An 8941-nucleotide genomic window follows, 5' to 3' on the forward strand; every position below is an offset into this window, starting at 1 on the left:
ACATCAATTTTCTTACCCCCAAACAATTCAACAACAATACAGTTCATCCAACTGTTGGCTTAACTTGGCAAAGCAACACATGAAAAGGTAGACATCAGTGGCTCTGTAGTGGCTCTGTGGTCTAAGATGGAGAAGACATATCGACGTGACTTCATGAAGATGTCCACTGGCTTGTGAGGAAGAGTGAATTGAGGAGACACCGGTCCCTTCTACTATTTACAAAGCCCATCGTGACTTAATCTTTGTGCGTATATCTTTTTGTGAGACTACTTGACTCTGTAGAGCACCTTCCTCTGCATGCGGTGCTGCAGCTCTCCCCTCCTCATCATCAGGTGAAGGACCTTGTAGATGGCCTGCTCTGGATACTTCTGTATATGGGAGAGGGTAGAGAGAGATTCTGATCAGTGGACAGGTAAACAGGCTACAGGGCAACACGTAGGCCAACTGAGGACAGCACTGAATCATATAGACAAATGCCAAACATTCCAATGCCCAAAGTACTTCAATGTATTTGACCAAGTGGTTCCGTCTCTGTTCAACACAGTATACGTTCAAAGTAGACTAGTGTAACTGACCTGCTTGGTGAAGTCCTGGACGATGCTGTGCTCGGACACCTGGGAGCCAATGGCAAAGCGTCTCTTCAGCTGCTTCTCAACACGGGAAATCATCTCCTGGTCCTCCTGAGTGGTGAAACCCTCCACACCCGAGAGGCTGCCGGACAGCGCAGCGTCCAGTGTGGACACCTGGAAGAGCCGCAAGGCCTCGTCCACCTCCTCCTCTCCAGCCACGGCCTGCAGCTTCATCTTGGCCAGAGACTCAGAGATGCGCACCACAGCCTCCAGCTGCCTGCAGTGGACCACGGAGAACAAAGCATTATGACACTGAAGATGGACAGTATCCTGACTGGTAAAGATGTTGGCAGGTGAAGTATCATATAGGTACCGGACAGTGATGGGGATGGAGGCTCTCCTGTCGCTCTCCCTCTCATGTTCCCTCGCTCCACTCCTCATCACCACGTATCTGTTCTTCAGCTTTTCAGCTGCCGCCGCAGAGAGACGTGGGCCACATTTCCTGTCAGGGCACATTTGACCGTTACAAACCAAACCCCTTCATGTGTACATACTAGCGTGTAGTATTGTTTCTCTGCAAGTAGAGTTCATGAACTCAATATAAACAGAATCTAACATACACAGAAGAAATCTGCAGAAATAAAAGATTTTTCAAGACTCACGTTCTGGCATAGGCAATGTACTTCTTCAGTGTGGCCAGTGTGATCTCTCCCTCCACACCCTCAGTCTGAGTATGAGCACTGAGATGGACGTTCATCACGTGGCGGGCCAGAGTCTGAGAGAGAAAAGAAGGTCAATAGTGTTAACACTGCACTAGCCTAGGCAGTGTTCAGTATCCCTGTGCATAAACCTTCCCCTCCACACACACACACACAGAACAGACTAAAGTGTGTTCCCTCACCATGTCTCTCTGATGGTCGTGGATGTCCTTGATGATAAAGATCATGTCAAAACGGGACAAGATGGTAGGCATGAAGTCGATGTTGTCCTCTCCCTTGGTGTCGTCCCAACGGCCAAACACAGAGTTGGCAGCAGCCAGCACCGAGCAGCGGGAGTTCAGGGTGGTGGTGATGCCAGCCTTGGCAATGGAGATGGTCTGTTGCTCCATGGCTTCATGGATGGCTACTCGGTCATCCTCTCTCATCTGAAAAGAAAGAGAGACACAGTTAAGCATCTGCAAACAAACCAGTCAAGTATTCAGCAATTGATGTACTCTCTTGTCCATGTTTCTTTACCTTGTCAAACTCATCGATGCACACCACCCCACCGTCAGCCAGCACCATGGCTCCTCCCTCCATGATGAAGCCACGGGTGACGGGGTCCCTCAGGACAGAGGCCGTCAGACCAGCAGCACTGCTGCCTTTACCTGAGGTATACACCTGACAGAGGGAGAGAGAGAGAGAGAAGATACGGGTTAGCGCTTTCGATAGGGGTCACTAGCATGCTGATAAATTAAATTGTCAGCAAATGAAACTTCTGGAATCCATCCTTGTAATTCTGGTCTAAATCTATGTTGAGGGAGTGTCATGATTGCTCTGAAATATATATATTTTTTCAATTAATCTTGGAATACACACACACACACACACACACACACACACACACACACATATATATATGAATTAATATAAATTAATATAATCATTCATCAAGCCCATCCTTACCCCAATGGGAGAGCACCTCTCCACAAACTTGAGCAGCTGAGACTTAGCAGTACCGGGGTCTCCCAGCACAGCAAGCTGATGTCTCCTCACGGGTCAGCCCGTCAGGCAGCCTGGAGACAGGAAAGGTCATTATACATACACACTGAGAAATGTACGCACATCAAAAATCTATTTGAATTCCACATGCCATTTCCAATGGTGCATGACTCACCCTTCCTGGAGCCGCCGAACAGCAGGCAGGCGATGGCCTTTTTCAGGTCATCACTGCCGTAGATGGAAGGAGCGAGGGAACGGCGAGGGAGCCGTAGGCGTCGGGGGGAGGAGGCCAAAGCTCTCAGCCTCCCCTTCCTGAGGAGACTGACCCTGTTACGACCTGAGACAAAGATAGCATTATATCTATAGTACTATTATCCCACATAGGACATAATGTTGGATAAGTAATCTAACCTCTAGTAGCCTTATCGAGTTGCCTACCTGCTCCCCTCTGTGTCCTGCTGAATGCCCACCACACGGGAGGTAGGAGGAGCGGATGCCCACACCTGCACTTTTATCTCTGCCCTTGCCCTTAGCTTGGGCCACCTTCTTGATTGAGTAGATCCCCATGATGGTCACTCTGTTCCCAGGGGACCACACGGTCACACAGGTACCTGAGGGGAGGCAGAACATGAGCTGTAATGTGGTATGTACTCGCCGGTCTCACTTTGCACTGTGTATATATGGGCATGTGTTAATTGTATTTTAATTGAGAATATTGAGGCACACAGACGATGCTGTGTGTGTTACCTGTCACAGTAGAGCTGCAGGTGGCGGGGCATCTCTCCATGTGGCACAGCATCTGGAGACTCCTGCAAACGGAGGGTCTGGAAGTCCACACAGACACAACGGTCTGGAATTATGAAGTAGGGATCTATAGGACACCTCACCCTGCCTGCCTGCTCACTGAGAGAGAGATGTTTAAGAATGAAATCACACACAATGATAAAGCAGATGATTTTACACACACAATGACTTTATGCATTTTTTCCATGCACTGGAGTGTGCACACAAACACTCAACAACTCAGAGCGTTGCACTCACGTGTTGCACTTTCGGGGAAGAGCGTAGCCCTGCAGGCCTGGGGGCAGGGAGATGTTACTGATGACAGAGCGACAGCCACGACACTGCAAACACACCCTGGTGGCCTTGGCCCGCACAGCCGTGGCAGAGATGACAATCCCAGGGACTTTCACCAGCCTGGACACCTGCTCCGACTACCAGAGAGAAAGAGATGGAGAGTTCAGAGTCATGGCATTTTACATGGATAGGAAATTGAGGGACATCTTTCATGCCACCTTCTACATGAACCAACTGAAAGCTGAAAGGCCCAGCATTGTATCCTCAGATAGTCTCTTACCTTGAGGTTGCGGATGGAGGCAGGATGGGCGTCACTCTTCAGCATGACCTGGATTTCCTGCACTGTCTCCTCTCCCAGGGGCCTGGGACGGGTCACCTCGTCAGCCACCTCCTGGGCAGCCTCCTCCAGCTGTCAATCATAATGTCAGGGCTCAGTTTAAAGGGATCATTTTCAGATATAATTATTTGCCAAATAGAATATAAGATCAGTATGATATGATCAGCAACAGAAAATATAGGAATCCATCTAAACCATTAATTATTCAGCCTGCAATTTCTGCAATTAAAACTCCTCAAATTATTTGTCTGTTATTAGTCTATCAATCTTCTCACCAGCGGCAGGTTCTCAGAGGGCAGCTTTGTACAGGCAGTCTGACAGGTCTTCGTCAAAGCTGGCCAGGTCTTCCATCTCCACCTCCACCCAGTATTCCCCCAGGGTGTAGTGTCTCTTAAGGTCATCTCTACACAGCAGAACACATGTCAACAATCAATATGAACAATAAGATAAATATCTTAAAACAGAATGCGAATATAATCATAAGGCAAACTAAAACAAACTAAATACAATCACAGGACCTTGAAGAGTCAAACTTTATTCCTTCAAGACCATTGTGGTGATCAGTGGTAGTTAGTTAGCTAACGTTACAGTAACTGGCTAACTGTTCGCTAACTAACGGCTAGCTAACCTTAACGTTGGGTATCTGTGGAACATCACACCAACCGGCGGTAGCCATCGACAATGACTTCGTGGCACTTAATTAAATCTCGATCTTACCTGTATTTATAGGTGAAACCGGTGCGATCGGTCCCAACTCTGAACTGCCGAAGAAATTCACAGAATCGTTTCTTGATCTGGCTCCGTTTTACTCCACCTTCATCCCCGGGTCCATCTCCCCCGCCGAAGCTGTCACTGTAATAAACTCCAGGGTCGTCGAAACCAGACATAATGCACCGATTATACCTACAAAGTGGTATAGATTATGTTTAATAATCCTAAAAGCAACAGTTTTTGGTGATTGACGCCAATGATCTTCTGTGGACAATGAATTCCACGCTGACTCTTTCGCGGCAAATAAAAATCGTCACTTTCCCGCGAAGTCGAACAGTGACGCTTTGCTATTGGGAGATATGATCAACGAGTGATAATGATTGGCTGAATACATTGCAGGAGGCGTATCCTGATTGCAGAAGGGTGGGACTTACAAGAATTTGTGGGAAAAGAACGGGGATAAAAAATAAGAATAAAAACATACGACCAAGCCAGGGACATTGTGGTGCTACAACAAACTGAAACAACAACCCTGTTCGTTGTGTTTACAAGTTACTGTTGATGCAAGCACACGTTTATTGCTCTAAATAAAAACAATACTTTAATATATCTTCTAGTTTACCCAGTATTACAACCATATCTAGCTAGCTCCATTCTAAAATACCAGCGTTTTGTTAAAAGTATTTTATTCATTCAATTGCAACACAAATAGTATTGACCACAATTGAGCATAATCATCTGTAATACATTATTCTGTATGTAATAAATTATCTTTGTCCACACTGTCATTCATAGGCCTCCTGTGTAACCTGTAACCGCAGTCCAAACTCTGCAAGCTGCTTGTCTTTTTAACTTGCTTATTGGCAGCAAAATAATCCACAAGTTCTTCTATTTAAGGCAGAACTCCATGCTTCCTGCCTGTCTGTATGAAAGCATCCACAGCTGAGTCAATGTCCTGGTCAGTGTGGGCCGCTGAGATCTGGACCCGGATTCTGGCTTTGCCCTTTGGTACCACTGGGTAGGAGAACCCAATCACATACACTCCTGTGGGAGACAGAATAATGGGTACTTGTAGTAGCTAGACATAACACTGAAGACTACAGTTCTTCAAGAAAAGGCCAGAATGATTCAAATGAGTATTTTTTTCCAGCCATAGAATTCAAGCAGTGTAGTTTGCAGCTAATAAACTATTAGGTCTCTGATTGTTGTCAGCTCCCATTTTGTGAGACAAAATTGTTGAATACAAAATACCAATGAGAATCTCTGTCTCCCTCTACAGGTTGATGTGTCACTCATTTGGAATCCCACAGAAATATTTTGATCAAGGTTTTCAAAAAATAGTTCAGTTCCATAAATAGTGGACAAAAAATCCTTAGAGTATTTCAAACCAATACAGACTGTGTTGTAATTTCTTGATAATGCTTGAAATGTGCATGTGCTCCATTCATATTCAGCCTGAACAGTTGCCTCACCTAGTTTCAGCATGTCATCAGCCATCAGAGAGGCTAGTCTGGCATCCCCCCAGCATCACAGGACAGATGGGGTGGTCAGAGCCTGAGATGGTGAACTCAGCCTCGGTCATTTTGTTTCTGAACCTACGAGAGGGGGAGTGAATGAAGACATTACAGAAATAGCCATCGTTACTTATACAGTATCAATGCCTTCAACTGTCATGGTTGCTAACTGGGTTCTCTGGGAAACATGTAGTGCTCTTGAAACTGTAAACATGTGTGGAAGGACACCAGTGGAGGCTGCTAATCAGAGGACAGCTCATAATAATGTCTGGAACGGAGCAGTAGTCTAACCTGACTGCTCACTAATTCCACTCCAGCCATTACCACAAGCCCATCCTCCCCAATTAAAGTGCCACCATCCTCCTATGAAGGACACAGTACAGATAAGAGATGAAACAAGCAAAAGTGTTTCATGCAGAATAAACACAAATCTTGTCTTTTTCAGCACAAGGGATTCGTCAATCTCAAGGTCATTGTTTCTGTCCAAAAATTATGCAGAAAAATTAATCCATGCTTTGTCACTTCTAGGTTAGACTACTGCAATGCTCTACTTTCCTGCTACTAGATAAAGCACTAAATAAACTTCAGATAGTGCTAAGCACGGCTACTAAAATCTTGACTAGAACCAATTTTTTTAAATCATATTACTCCAGTGCTAGCCTCTCTGGACTGACTTCCTGTTAAGGCAAGGGCTGATTTCAAGGTTTTACTGCTAACCTATAAAGCATTACACGGGCTTGCTCCTACCTATCTTTCCGATTTGGTCACCGCCATACATACCTATACGTACGCTATGGTCACAAGATGCAGGCCTCCTTACTGTCCTAAATTTCTAAGCAAGAAATAGCTGGAGGCAGGGCTTTTCCTATAGTGCTCCCATTTTTATGGAACAGTCTGCTACCCATGAGAGACACACACTCGGTCTCAACCTTTATATCTGTGTGAAGACTCCATCTCTTCAGTAGGTCTATGATTGAGTGTAGACCCAGGAGTGTGAAGGTGAACGGAAGGCACTGGAGCAACAAACCGCCCTTGCTGTCTCTGCCTGGCGGTTCCCCTCTCTCCACTGGGATTCTCTGCCTCTAACCCCTATTACTGGTGCTCTTCCATGCCGTCCTAGGAGGAGTGCGTCATTTGAAGTGGGTTGAGTCACTGACGTGATCTGCCTGTCGGGTTGGCGACCCCCACTGGATTGTGCCTTGGCGGAGATCTTTTGTGGGCTATACTCGGCCTTAGTAAGTCTCAGGATAGTAAGTTGGTGGTTGAAGATATCCCTCTAGTGTTGTGGGGGCTGTGCTTTGGCAAAGTGGGTGAGGTTATATCCTGCCTGTTTGCCCTGTCCGGGGGTATCGTCAGATGGGGCCAGTGTCTCCGACCCCTCCAATCTCAACCTCCAGTATTTATGCAGCAGAAATGTGTGTATGTCGGGGGCATGGGTCAATCTGTTATATCTGGAGTATTTCTCCTGTCTTATCCGGTGTCCTATGTGAATTTAAGTATGCTCTCTCTAATTCTCTCTCAGAGGACCTAAGCCTTAGGACCATGCCTCAGGACTACCTTGCATGATGACCCTTGCTGTCCCGAGTCCACCTTGCTGTTCTGCCTGCAGCTTTGGAACCCTGACCTGTTCACCGGACGTACTACCTGTCCCAGACCTGCTGTTTTCAACTCTCTAGAGACAGCAGGAGCGGTAGAAGATGCTCTGAATGATCAGCTATGAAAAGCCAACTGACACTGACACCTGAGGTGCTGACCTGCACCCTCGACAACCACTGTGATTATTATTATTTGACCCTGCTGGTCATTTATGAACATTTGAACATCTTGGCCATGTTCTGTTGTAATCTCCACCGGCCCAGCCCGAAGAGGACTGGCCACCCCTCATAGCCTGGTTCCTCTCTAGGTTTCTTCCTTTTTTTTTGGCACTTCTAGGGAGTTTTGCGGTTTGGGGTTTTAGGCTGGGTTTCTGAACAGCACTTTGTGACATCAGCTGATGTAAGAAGGGCTTTATAAATAGATTTGATTGAATTTGATTGATTCAATTGCTCTTTTAAAACTTGTCATATTCACTATTCATGATTTTGCTCATACGTGGTTTTCACAAAGACCAACACAAAAAGGCTCATCTGTTTTTGTCCGTGCTCTATGTTAAATCCATAAGCTTAGATGGTTTCTACCACATTCACCAAAACAGAGGCCCTGGTCCCCTCCCGATTCCCACCTCATGGTATTGTCCCCCACACTCTGAGCAACCTCATTGGAGCGAGGAGCAGCTCGACAGCCCGGGTAGCACAACCCACGACAGGAGGGGGTAGGGAGTTGGAGAAGAGGTACGGACGGCGCTGCCTCAGCAGGTCAATCAGAGGTTTAGGACCCACTGTGTACCCAGCTGAGAGAAAACAGAAAACCCATATCCACCTTATACTGTGCATTTGAAAGTATTCAGGCCCCTTGACTTTTTCCACATTTTGTTACATTTACAGCCCCCAACAACAAAAATATATATGAAATATCACATTTACGTAAGTATTCAGACCCTTTACTCAGTACTCTGTTGAAGCATATTTGGCAGCGATAACAGCATTGATTCTTCTTGGGTATGACGCTACAATCTAAGCTTGGCACACATGTATTTGGGGAGTTTCTCCCATTCTTCTCTGCAGATACTCTCAAGCTCTGTCAGGTTGGAAGGGGAGCGTCGCTGCACAGCTATTTTCAGGTCTCTCCATGGCCAATTGTCCGGTAAGTGGGGTTCGCACATTTAATTTGCAAGTAACAGAAAGTAGCCTACTTCCAAATAAAACATCTAGTTTTTCAATTAAACCCGTAGAAAACCGAAACCAATGATAAAAATATTAGCAACCAAATAAACAAAGCAGTCTCTAAGTCCGTGATTGGGAGTCCCATAGGGCAGCGCACAATTATTTAGCATCTTCAGGGTTTGGCCAAGGTAGGCTGTCATTGTAAATAAGAATTTGTTCTTAATTGACTTGCTTAGTTAAATAAAGGTTACATACATAAAATTCCTTCCAC

General features: G+C 45.9%; 1 pseudogene; it reads right to left on the bottom strand.

Annotated features, from left to right (window-relative positions):
• Position 1: 1 nt before the first annotated feature.
• On the bottom strand, positions 2-4751 carry LOC112234595 (annotated as a pseudogene).
• Between the last annotated feature and the right edge of the window lie 4190 nt (positions 4752-8941).

The sequence above is a fragment of the Oncorhynchus tshawytscha genome, linkage group LG09, assembly GCF_018296145.1.
Source record: "Oncorhynchus tshawytscha isolate Ot180627B linkage group LG09, Otsh_v2.0, whole genome shotgun sequence".
Lineage (NCBI taxonomy): Eukaryota > Metazoa > Chordata > Actinopteri > Salmoniformes > Salmonidae > Oncorhynchus > Oncorhynchus tshawytscha.